Source organism: Scyliorhinus canicula, chromosome 10 (assembly GCF_902713615.1).
Source record: "Scyliorhinus canicula chromosome 10, sScyCan1.1, whole genome shotgun sequence".
Lineage (NCBI taxonomy): Eukaryota > Metazoa > Chordata > Chondrichthyes > Carcharhiniformes > Scyliorhinidae > Scyliorhinus > Scyliorhinus canicula.
The window spans coordinates 41,978,117-41,991,354 of NC_052155.1; the positions used below are offsets into that span (position 1 = coordinate 41,978,117).

The following is a 13,238-nucleotide window of genomic DNA, read 5'->3' on the forward strand; positions in this document are numbered from 1 at the left end:
AAACAAGAATTGGGGGACAAAAAAGTCAACTCACGAATAAACCTTTTGGACCGAGGAGAGAAAAGAAGAAAAGTACTCCCTCTCCCCTGGGTACAGAAACCTCCAAGGGTCCACCCCTCCCATTAGTCCAGCCAACGCCTTCGCCCCCCACCATTAGTCTAACCAACGCCCCCTCCCAAACGGCACAAGCGAGCACGTCCATGACCAGTCCAATCTACTCCTGCACCAAGTGCCAGTCTCCACCCACTATCATGTAGTGTGAATCCAAGTCGGGGATGGCCCCACATATCTCCTTCACAAATCCTACATTATCCCAGTTGGGACCATACATGCTTACCGGCGCCACCAGCCTCCCCTCCAATGCCGCTGTCACTATCACATACCTGCCTCCCTGGTCTGCAACCACTTTCTCCACGTGGAACCATACTCTTGTGCTAACCAACACCGCTACCCCTCGAGTCCTACCATCAAATCCCGAATGAAACACCTGGCTGACCCAGCCCTTCCTCAGCCTCACCTGGTCCTTCACCTTCAAGTGAGTCTCCTGCAGCATCTGAACATCGGCCTTCAAACCTTTCAGATTGACGCGCTATCAATTGCACTTAAAGACTCGAATCAGTGCAAGAGAGGCTTTATTACCGTGAGATGTTTATCCTTCAACGGCAGCTGGTAGAATAACAGCTCAGGAGAACTCATACATATTTATACTGCTCCCTGTGGGCGGAGCTAGCCAACAGTGGCTACCGATAAACCTGTAAAACAGGTACTGCTCACCATCCCCTAATACAGGCACACACATAATTACAGTGGTGGATCACCACATTCACCCCCTCTTAAAAATGAGTCCGGCGGGGGTGACGTTGAACTATATACATAATCCGTGAATTATATACAGAGGGGAGGGGAAAAAAATTAAGTGTCCATCTTGCAACCCGGTGCCCGTCAGAGTGGAGTCTGACCGGCGGTCTGACGGTTCATTGAGAGCGACGCAGCAGTGGTGGCGACGTCTGTACAGGCGGTGTCGGCGTCGATGGCACCGGTGCTGGCGGTGTTGGTTAGACTTCCTAGATAAGGTAAAAACACGTTCATGGGGTGTGTTGTTAGTAGCGGTGCACAGCAGTGACCAAATGGAGTGGAGTGCATCCGGGAGGACCTGCTGCCAGCGAGCGGCTGGGAGGTTTCTGGACCGTAGGGCCAGCTAGACAGCCCTCCAAACCGTCCCGTTCTCCCTCTCTACCTGCCGTTTCCCCGGGGGTTGTAGCTGGTCGTCCTGCTGGAGGCAATACCCCTGCTGAGCAGGAAATGACGCAGCTCATCGCTCATGAATGAGGATCCCCTGTCACTGTGGATATAGTCGGGGAAACCGAACAGAGCGAATATGGAATCGAGGGCCTTGATGACGGTGGCAGACGTCATATCCGGGCATGGGATGGCGAATGGGAACCTAGAGAGTTCATCGACCACACGAAGGATGTACGTGTTGCGGTCGGTGGAGGGGCCCTTTGAAATCCACGCTGAGGCGTTCAAAGGGGCGGGATGCTTTCACCAGGCGCACGCGGTCTGGCTGGTAGAACATAGAACAGTACTGCACAGAACAGGCCCTGCGGCCCTCGATGTTGTGCCGAGCCATGATCATCTACTCAAACCCACGTATCCACCCTATACCCGTAACCCAACAACCCTCCCCTTAACCTTACTTTTTAGGACACTACGGGCAATTTAGCATGGCCAATCCACCTAACCCGCACATCTTTGGACTGTGGGAGGAAACCGGAAGTGCGGCTTGCACTCCGCACAGACCTGGCAGTCTCTGGTGACTGTCCGTACATCCTCGACGGAGTAGGGCAGATTGCAGGCTCTGACTAAGTGGTACAACCGAGTGCCCCCGGATGGCAAAGGCAGTTGTGCAGGGCATGGAGCTGGTCCACTTGTGCGCTGGCACATGTACCTCGGGAGAGGGCGTCTGGGGGCTCGTTCAGCTTGCCGGGGCGATACAAGATCTCGTAATTATAGGTGGAGAGCTCGATTCCACACTGCAAGATTTTATCGTTTTTGATCTTGCCCCGCTGCGTGTTGTTAAACATGAAGGCTACCGACCGTTGGTCAGTGAGGAGAGTGAATCGCCTGCGAGCCAGGTAATGCCTCCAGTGCCGGACCGCCTCAACGATTGCCTGGGCCTACTTTTCAACAGACGAATGTCGAATTTCAGAGGCATGGAGGGTGCGGGAAAAGAATGCCACGGGTCTGCCTGCCTGGTTTAGAGTGGCGGCAAGGGCGACATCTGAAGCGTCGCTCTCTACTTGAAAGGGCAGTGTCTTGTCTACTGCATGCATCCCGGCTTTGGCTATGTCGGAGCGAATACGGATGAAGGCCTGTTGTGCCTCGGCCATGAGGGGAAATTGCGTGGACTGGATCAGTGGGCGGACCTTGTCCGCGTATTGTGGGACCCACTGGGCGTAGTAAGAAAAGAACCCCAGGCATCGTTTGAGAGCTGTGGGGCAGTGGGGGAGTTCCATGAGGGGGCGCATGCGGTCGGGATCGGGCCCCAGGAGTCCGTTTGGACTACGTAGCCGAGGATGGCTAAGCGGACTGTGTTGAATACGCACTTCTCCTTGTTATAAGTGAGGTTAAGGAGAGATGCAGTGTGGAGAAATTTGGCAAGGTTAGCGTCATGGTCCTGCTGGTCGTGGCCGCAGATGGTGACATCATCCAAGTACGGAAACGTGGCCCGCAGTCCGTACCGGTCAACCATTCGGTCCATTTCTCTTTGAAATACCGAGACCCCGTTAGTGACGCCGAAGGGAACCCTAAGAAATTGATAGAGGCGACTGTCCGCCTCGAAGGCAGTGTAGGGACGGTCCGATTTACAGATGGGGAGCTGGTGGAAGGCGGATTTCACTTCAATTGTTGAGAAGACCCGGTACTGTGCAATCTGATTGACCATATCAGATGTGCGAGGGAGTGGGTACGCGTCGAGCTGCGTGTACCGATTGATGGTCTGGCTGTAGTCCACGACCATCCTGTGTTTCTCCCCAGTTTGAACCACTACCACTTGAGCTCTCCAGGGGCTGTTGCTGGCCTCAATAATACCCTCCCGAAGCAGCCGCTGGACTTCGGACCTGATGAAGGTGTTGTCCTGGGTGCTGTACCGTCTGCTCCTGGTGGCGACGGGCTTGCAATCTGCAGTCAGATTGGCAAAGAGGGAGGGAGGGTCAACCTTGAGGGTCGTGAGGCCGCAAACGGTGAGTGCGGGTAGGGGTCCGCCGAATTTGAGGGTGAGGCTCTGGAGGTTACATTGGAAATCCAGGCCCAGTAAAAGTGTAGCACAGAGGTTGGGGAGAACGTACAGGCGGAAACCGCTGAATTCAACGCCTTGTACGGTGAGGTTGACCAGACAGAAACCCCGGATCGGGACAGAGTGGAATCCAGAGGCCAGGGAGATCCGCTGGTTGGCGGGATGGACCGCGAGGGAGCAGTGCCTTACCGTGTCTGGATGGATGAAGCTATCGGTGCTCCCGGAGTCTAGTAGGCAGCAGGTCGCGTGGCCGTTGATGAGCACCGTCGTTGGAGCAGTAGCCAGGTTGTGAGGACGGGATTGGTCGAGCGTCATGGAGGTGAGTAGCGGCCGATCGTCTGAGGAGTCCGACGAGGGACGGCAGCGACCCGGGTCCCGTGGTCCAGACCCGAGGTGAGGACAAAATGGCGGCGTCCGAAGTACCTGTGGGGGAGAAGATGGCGGCGCCCATGCAGCGCACGTTGCGGGTCCGGGGCAAGATGGCGGCGACCATGGAGCGCACGTTGTGGGGGCGGGGCAAGATGGCGGCGCCCACTGGCCGCTCGTGGACCTGGGGGTGGAGAAAGAGAGAGAAAGATGGCGGCGTCCATGGTGTGCATGTTGCGGGGGCGGCGCAAGATGGCGGCGCCCACAGGCCGCACTTGGACCTGGGGGGGGGAGAAGATGGCTGCGCCCCCTGGTCGCACGTGGCCCGGGGAGCAGAGAACGGCGGCGCCCATTTCGCGATCGGCTGAGGAAAGGGAAAGAGGTCGGGCGCGATAGCGGCAACTGCGCAGGCCTGACAGACCGCTGCAAAATGGCCTTTCTTGCCACAGGATTTACAGGTCGTGGCGCGGGCCGGGCAGCGCTGGCGGGGGTGCTTCTGTTGGCTGCAGAAGTAGCAGCGGGGACCCCCAGAGTGCGCGGTGTGGCGAGCAGCGCAGGCATATTGCACGGAAGCGGCCCCATTCGGGGGGGGATCGGTTGCGGGGTCCACGAGGGGTAGGATGGGTGGGCCCCGCGGCGAGCGGTGTAGGACTGTATGTTACGCAAAGCGACCGTCATGGAGAGCGCTAAAGTCTTTGTTGCCGCTAGATCGAGCGTGGCCCCTTCCAGCAGTCGTTGCCGGATGGGGTCCGATGCAATCCCCGTCACAAATGCATCACGCATGAGGAGATTGGAATATTCCGTGGCCATGATGGCCTGGCACTCGCAGTCCCGTACTAGAGGGATAAGGGCCCGCCAGAGTCTTCAAGAAGTCAGAAGACTCACCCAGTAGTTGTACACGAGTGGCGAGTACATGCCTCGCAAATAGTGTTCATCGTCTGGACGTAATTTTCTTTGAGAAGTTCCATGGCGCGTGCGTAATTCGGCGTGTCCTGTATAAGCGGGAACACGCTGGAGCTCAACCTAGAGTAGAGGAGTTGAATTTTCTGAGCTTCCGACAGTGCTGGGTCCGCTGAGGTGATGTAGGCCTCAAAGCAAGCCAGCCAGTCTTTTCTGGCGTTTGGCGATTGCGGATCCAGCTGCAAGCGATCAGGTTTTATTCTGATGTCCATGATGCGGAAAATCTCACGGTAATAAATTGATGCGCTATCAATTGCACTTAAAGACTCGAATCAGTACAAGAGAGGCTTTATTCCCGTGAGATGTTTATCCTTCGACTGCAGCTGGTAGAATGGCAGCTCAGGAGAACTCGTACATATTTATACTGCTCCCTGTAGGCGGAGCTAGCTGGCAGGGTCTACCGACAAACCTGTAATACAGGTACTGCTGTACATCCCCTAATACAGGCACACACATAATTACAGTGGTGGATCACCACATATATGTGCCAGCACCCTTGGATCTCTTGATTGGGCCACCCAACCCACTGATGTTCCACGCAACTATCCTAACCGGGGATCTCTCACACCCCTCGCTTCGTATCCATCATTATCGTAACACCAGACCCTGCCCTATGAACCTGACCCTCCCTTATCCATTGGTAACATAGAACCCGCTCCCCTCCTCCCAGAAATCCCCCTGCACTTCCCCTTGAAAAACCCTCACCCAGTATCGATCCCCCCCCCCCCCCCCCTTCACACCTCTTAGGCCCATCAAAACCTGCTTGCCAAGCTCCAATGTCCGCAGCCCCTCCCTCTCCTCCGTTCACTAGCCCACTTAAAGTTAGCTAGCCCGGGGGCTCCCACAAAAGGCTTTCCCTTCCCTCCCGTCCAATCCCAGGAAAAACAACCAAACCCAAACATCTCAATAAAATTACATAAAACCGTTGCAACAAAGAATGATGATCAATAAACTTAACTCTATAACTTGAAGAAAATAAATAACAATGTAGGTCAAAAAACAAAACATTGATATACTTTCCCAACTCCCCATTTGCAGTCCACAACTCCTCTTCAGTTAAAATCTTCACTTCTGTCCCAAGCCTTTTGCCTTCATGAATGCATCTGTCCCTCGACCGTCTCGAAGTAGAAACCTCTGGTGTTGCAAGTCACCCTCAACTTCGCTGGATACGCCACACAAAATTGCATACCGCTGTTGTATAATGCAGTCTTCACTTGGCCAAAAGCCACTTGCTTCTTTGCCAGTTCCACCATTAAGTCCTGGTACATGTGAACTCCAGCACCAGCCCACTCCACCTCCTGCTTCGCGCAGTTCAACACCTTCTCTTTCATATGGAACTTGTGGAAGCGGATGATCACTGCCTTTGGTGTCTCATTTAACTTTGGCTTCAGCCTCAGCAACCAATGGACTGGGTCCAGTTCATATCGGGAGGGATCTTCACCCTTCCCATGAATTGCACCAACATCTTGGCAAAGTACTCTGTCGGCCTTGAGCCCTCCATCCCCATGGGCAAGCCCACAATCTTCAAATTTTGCCACCTCGAGTGGTTCTCCAGGTTTGCTCGAAGCCCCTTATTGGTCTCGGCCACCCTCCGCAGCTCAATCTCCATCGAGGTGAGCTGATCGCTGTGCTGCGACATGGCCTCCTCCACTCCCTTCACCTTCTCGTCCTGTTCCCTCACCTCGGCTGCTGTCTTTGCCACATCTACTCTCACCTGGGAAATTGCCTCCTTCACTAAAGCCTTCAAAGCCACCGCCATCTCCTTGCCCAACGCTCCCATGTGCTTTGCAAACTCCTTCTCCAGCTCCAAAGACATCACCTCAGTCATCCTCTCTGCTGTGAGCAGTGCGGCCCCACCCGGCAGCCCAAACTCCACAATCTTGCTAGCTCCCTGGCTGGCCTTCTCACTTGACGGTGAACACTCACTCCCTCCCTTCTTCACGACTATTTTTCTTCATCCTTAGCCTTCCTTGTATCTTCCTTCATTCAATCATTCGCAAATTACCCCCAGGACCGGACTTAAATCTCCTAAAAACATGCCTCAAACCGGAGCCACCAAACATGTGATTTCCCCTCTACATGCTGCCACCGGATGTCGCCGCATAGCGAGCATCCTTCCTGTATCTACCCGGTCTAGTCCTGTTAGAACAAAAGTCTCCATGAGCTCCCTCCTCGTTCTCCTGAGCCTCACATGTCCATCTTGGCATCCCAGTCTGATAAACCTTTGCTGCACTCCCCTCTAGCAAGAACATCCTTCCTCAGACAAGGAGATCAAAACGGCACACAATATTCCACGTGTGGTCTCACCAAGTCCCTTGTATAATTGCAGTAAGACATCCCTGCTCCTGTAATCTAATCCTTTCATTATGAAGGCCAACATTCCATTTCCCTCTTTACTGCCTGCTGCACTTAATGCTTAAAATGCAGGATCTTACCAATACTGTCATGGATAGATGCATCTGCCACAAGTAGATTGGTGAGAAGTCCAGTCGGGTTTTCCTTCTTGTTGGTTTTCTCAGCACCTGCTGAAGACATAGTCTAAGTGCTATGCCCTTTCGGACTGAGCTAGTTCAGTGTTGGTGGTAGGCAATGAAGACCCCACCCAGAGTATAGGTTATTCATGAAGGCCCCTCATTTCAATCTTGCCTCTCCCTGGAGGTGTGGTGATCCTCAGGTTAAATCACCACCAGTCAGCTCTCCCCCTCAAAGGGAAGGCAGCCTATGGCCATCTGGGACTATGGCGACTTTACCTTACATTCTACACCCATACAACATGCAGTGCTTCTTCCACCATGGAGGCACTGAATCATCAACTAAAGGAGGGTGGGGGTTGTGTGCAGTTGGTGGTCACCTGGAAGTTTCCTTGCCCATTTTTGACCAGATACCATGAGACATCATGAGATTCAGAGTCGATGAGAATTCTCATCCAGGGCCTTGAAGTGGTGTCTGAGCTATCTGGATGAGTTGGGAGGCGTGTGCGGACAATTCGCCGAAAGACAATTAGCCGACAGACAGTTGGCCGACAGACAATTGACGACAGGACAATTCACAGACAGGACAATTGGCCGATTATGCCATTCAGCCCCTCAAGTCTGCCTCGCCATTCAATAAGATCCCTGAATGGTGAGACCAGGAAAAAAAAAATCTCACAAACGGGGGTGGAAAGTCAAAATGGCAATAAGAACGGATCCTTATATCAACCAATACGTGAGTTCCAATGTCATGTACAGAAGAGTCTGCATTTCTTTCGTTTCGGTGAAATTTATGCTATTAAAACATTCAGCAGAAAACGCAGCTGAAGATATTTCCACAAACCCACAGCAGCCAAACACAGGGCACATTGTCGTCTTTCAATTTATTGTCGGAGTCCAAGAACAAGGCTTCTATGTGACTATTCCAAGGTATCGTCCACCTCCACCCCCCCCCCCCCCCAACCACTCCCACCAGATTCCCCCCCACCCCCATGCCATACATATTAAACATAACATTGTCGCTCATTTTGCAATCAAACTGAAGCACCTGTAAAATGGAGAAAATAGCTCAGTCAAATTTGGCAAGTAAATACTGCGCCCCGCCTGAATCCTGACGGATATAATTACAAGTGGCATTAAGAAAACAAAGTGTGCCGAATTATTTTGGAGTAATTCATGACACAAGCATTGCGTCACATCATGTGGCTTGGAATTCAGCAGAGCATAATGGACAAACCTCCGCTTTCATATGCAGCTGGACATATCGCTTGACAGAATTTGAACAGAATATTCATGAGAGCCAACGATTCTGATATTTTTGGACCTTTGGCACATCCGAGGGTTTGCTGCAATGAGATGCTTTTGTAGGAAACAGCATCCGTACTTACGGGGGGAAACGTAAGCATTTAGGTGGTAACAATACAGAGATTCGTTGACCAAAGGAAGTGTTGATAAATGTTTAGAAGGACGTAATTTAGTGTAACTATTTTAAGCGGGTTCCCTGTCGACTAATTGTCCTATCGGCCAATTGTCCTGTCTGTGAATTGTCCTGTCTGTGAATTGTCTGTCGGCCAATTGTCTGTCGGCCAATTGTCTGTCGGCCAATTGTCTGTCGGCCAATTGTCTGTCGGCCAATTGTCTGTCGGCCAATTGTCTGTCGGCCAATTGTCTGTCGGCCAATTGTCTGTCGGCCAATTGTCCTACTACCGTTGGGAGGATGACTGCCTTGTACATGAGGACCTTCGTATTATATACCACTGTGCCACCTCTGCTGGGTGTCCCTTCTGGTTATACTTTTGTGCCACTACTTCCACGGGGTCTCCCTTCTGATTATATATCTGTGCCACCATCTCTGCTAGGTCTCTACCAGTGGGACAGGACATAAAGGAATGGTGATACTGGTGTCTGAGGCACTGTGTGTAAGGTAGCATTCCACGAGCACAACCAAGTTGCGTGACCAGTCTGTGGGACAGCCCCCAGTTGTTCGTAAGAAGGAATATCTATGGTCAACAGATCTGGGTTTTCCATTGCTTTCAGTGCCTAGGTCAATGCAAGGTGAACCATCCAGCTTAATTCCTTTTTATTGGCTTTGTACCAACATTAATACAAACTAAGTTTCTTGCTCGGTCATTTCGGAGAGCATTTATGAGTCAATCACACTGCCGTGGATCAGGAGGCAAATTTCCTTCCCCAAGGTGAAGCAGACAATTCACAATACTTTCATGGCCACTATTACCAACACCAGCTTTTCATTTGTGGTAATTTGGAATGGCCTGGATTTTAGGCCTGATAAAATTGTACATTAAATTAAGAATTGGACATTTTAAATTAAACTGTAGTCAACTCCAGGTAGGCAGATGAGGATTCAAACTTGACCAAAAACACACAAAGCACAGACAATCTGCCAGACATGTCTGGGCCTGGCTCGTCAATTACCCATCAGGAGATAATCAGCTCCATGCATATGCATAGATTTGTTTGGGTTGCCCAGGTCAAGCCAGACTTTCTGGCACCCAAAGCTCCCACCGTTACCTTTTATGGCAACCCAGGTAACCTGCAAACCCAACCACCGCAGATGGACACCTAGGCGCAGTGGCCCGCCAAGCAGTCAAGTCCATTGGGTATTGTGATCCCCTCCCGAGACTTCATTGACCGAGTCAGAGAAGTTTCTGGAAAGGTACAAAGAGAGGGGGATAAAAGTAGATCCCCCCCCCAGGACGCATCCTAGTGAAGACTCGGCATGAAAGTGACTGTGAAGATTTGGAAGACTGACCAGAGACGGAAAGAAGCAACCAGCGAGACTCACCTTTGCAACAAAGATTTTGAGGAACGTGTGGCTCACAGAATCGGACCCACGGGCCGACTTGAGTCCATCATCACGGGTAGTATTATGAATCTTCGGACCTTTTAGTAAACGTTTTGGGATAACTCTGTTACTGGCCAGGCGTTCTTGCATGGCTGATGAGCCCATTCCTAGAGCCATGTTTTCAACTTGGCAGGTGTTCTGGGAAGCAGACTCGGTCCCTCGACTCTAGATCGCTGGTAATCCTCTCTCTGGCTCCTTTTCTGGGACTCCTTGTCGTCGGGAGTCCTCAAAGCATCGGTCCTTCAATAAGGAGGTTCCTCAAAGTAGGTCACTTCTGAGCAAGGGTCTCCCAAACATTAATGTCTATGTTGCATTTATTGAGGTAAGGCCTCCAAGATGTCTTTGAAATGCTTCCTTTGTCCTCTTCTTGTTCGGAAGCCTTCCTTGAGCTGGGCAAAGATGATTTGCTTTGGCAGTCGGGGCTCTCTCATCTCAAACACATGGCCGGCCCAGCAGAGTTAATTTTGGATGATCAATGCCTCGATGCTAGTGCAATTTGACTCCTTTAAGGACACTGATGCGAGTGCGTCTGCCTCCCAGCTGATGCGGAGAATCCGTCTCAGACAGCGTTAATGGCACCGTTCCAGGGCCTTCAAGTGGCGTCTGAGCTATATAGATGAGTTGGGAGGTTGGCTGCCTTGTACATGAGGACCTTGGGTGTCAGCACAGATGGCATGATCGCTTTCTGTCTATTCTGAAGACGACAATGCTCAATCCACTGAGGAGCTTGTTCTTGATGAGGTGAAGGATGGTGGATATGAAGATGGAGAAAAGGGTGGTGGCAATGACACATCCGTGCTCGACTCAGTCTTGACCTTAAAAGCTTTCTGACTTATTTCTGTCGGTGAGCTGACATCTTGTCATGGAGGAGTCAGAGGATGTTGATGATTTTCTCTGGGTTGTCAGCCTATGACAGGGTCTTCCATAGCACTTCCCAAATGACTGAGTTAAAATCTTTGGTAAGATTGATGAAGGCCATGTAGAGTGGTTGATGTTGCTCCTGGCATTTCTCTTGAAGTTGTCGATCAGTGAAAATTACGTCACCTGTTCTACGGTTTGGTCGGAGGCCACACTGGCATTCCAGAAGAATTAACAGAAGGCGGCTAGTGAGCATAGGCCATCCCGGCGATGGAGAGCAGGAAGATTCCTCGGTAGTTCCCTTTGCCTCCATTCTTGAAGAAGGTGGTGATGACAGCATCCCGGAGGTTGGCAGGAATTTCTTCTGTCGTAGATTTCCAGCAACATCTGATGAAGCTGGATATCTTAGGATTGCCACCTTGCCATGGCGGAGAGGTGTGAAATTATAATAGGGCATAGTTTTAAAAAGGTGATCATTAATTTGAACAACATTGTGAAAGTAGAAGTGCCTTTTTGGAGTACTTTATGCAGCTAAAAGTACTTTACTGCATTCCAAACGAATGAAATTCAGATTTGACTGTCAAATCTTCCCTTTACATTTGCCTTGAAGTTTAGCTCAGACATGTGTCTGTTTGGCTGTTTCAAAGCTTCGACAGATAGTCAAACTTCTGGCTGACAGTAGGATTTAATATATTTAGCTCCAGAGGTTTTGACACAGCTGTTGAATAGAATATCATTGTGAATGAGTTCCAAACCAGTAAAAGAGGTTCAATTCTGCAGGAATTGTTAAAACAAGATGTCAGCTACGATGGGTGTGGTGGGGCAGTAGAAGAATTCTGCGGGAGTTCAAAAATCAGGTTCATGCTGGCGTGGATTCCCCGCAGATCTTCCACTTGAGCTCACATTGGCAGATTGGGAAACCTGCTGAGAGCTGGTGTGAAACCGGTTCACATTCTGCTAAAGAAATGCTGACGAAGGCACAAACAAAATCTTCGCCCTCACTCCCGATTCTCCACAATACCAGCAGGAAAACACGCTGGTGCAGAAAACGTCTGCAACAATGTGGGATGCAGAATTCGGGACTCACCTGAACAATGTCTGGGGGTTCTCTCAGTTCTGGATGGAGGCCGCCAGCAACCCCAGACAGCACAGCAGTGGGTGGGGAAGCATCCACAGGTGAATATTCTGGATACAGTGCCATGAGGAGATCCATCTTCCAGCCTCTGTTCCTGGAGATCCATCTTGTTGACCTTGTGACCTTGTCTTTGCAATGATTCATACAGAACTGCTGGTGACTTGGCTAGATTGATGACTTATTGATGTACATGTGGTAAAGTAACAATCAGAATGCAATACAGACTAAGTCCATTGAGTTATATGGACTCTCCTGGAACGTCCCCGATGTGCAACTGTCCTGGTGTACATCATACAAGCTTTTGGGGAGAGCCAGATGTCACATGACTGATGTCTGATGCCACCTGCTGGTTGGAGGTTGCACTGCTGAATGTATACATTATTCACAGGCATATCAACACATCCCCCTTCCTTTGGAGCTGTTGATCTTGATATACAAACACAATTAATATCTTGGGGGCGGCATGTGGCGCAGTGGTCAGCACTGGGGCTGGGGCGCTGAGGACCCGGGTTCGAATCCCGGCCCTGGGTCACTGTCCGAGTGGAGTGGAATTTGCACATTCTCCCCATGTCTGCGTGGGTTTCACCCCAACAACCCAAAGATGGAGGATTGGCCATGCTAAATTGCCCCTTAATTGGAAAACATAATAATTCGGTAAAGATTAATATCTTTACTTTACACAAGTGGCTTATGTATAAACAGATTTAACGAATGCGTCCATTGACATGACATACCTGCTAAGTATGTGTCCCTTGTGCACAGCTCATTGTGCCTCCCTAATGGGATCACTCTGCTGATCGTCTGGGCTCATCAGCTTTTTTGAAGACTGGTTTCCTTGCCGGTCTCTTGCTCCTTAACATTTTCACGCCATGCTTTTTGAAGGATCCTTGTTGGCCACACCTGCGTCACCAGCTTTTCCATTTTTGTGTCCTTACGCGACACTCTTTACCGCTGCTGTGTTGCCACGTATCCTCTGGCTTGTCGGCCACAACGTCGACGTCTTCTCTTGGTGTCATCAGTGGGATTCATTGCATTTCCACTCTCCTTCTCTTCTTTTTATTTTGCTTTGATTACCATTTCGAGAGTGCTTCTCTTTTTGGGGGGTTTGGCAATCCCTGTCTTGCCACTGGTCTGCACCATGGGAGCAGCGTGTGTGAATCAGTCGGGACTTCTCGTACCAGCGTGCTTCTGAGGGACTGTGTGGTCACAACCAAGCCTGTTGCCTTCAATGGGTGGTTGCAGAACCTCACACTCTGGTGCCAAGGTCGGAGCCACATCTATAACATC

At 51.0% G+C, this 13,238-nt stretch overlaps 1 protein-coding gene across 4 annotated transcripts in view; it reads right to left on the reverse strand.

Moving 5' to 3' along the window:
• Positions 1 to 13,238, reverse strand: part of LOC119972318 (DNA topoisomerase 1-like) — a 176,124-nt gene that overhangs the window by 84,367 nt on the left and 78,519 nt on the right. The window lies entirely within an intron of this gene.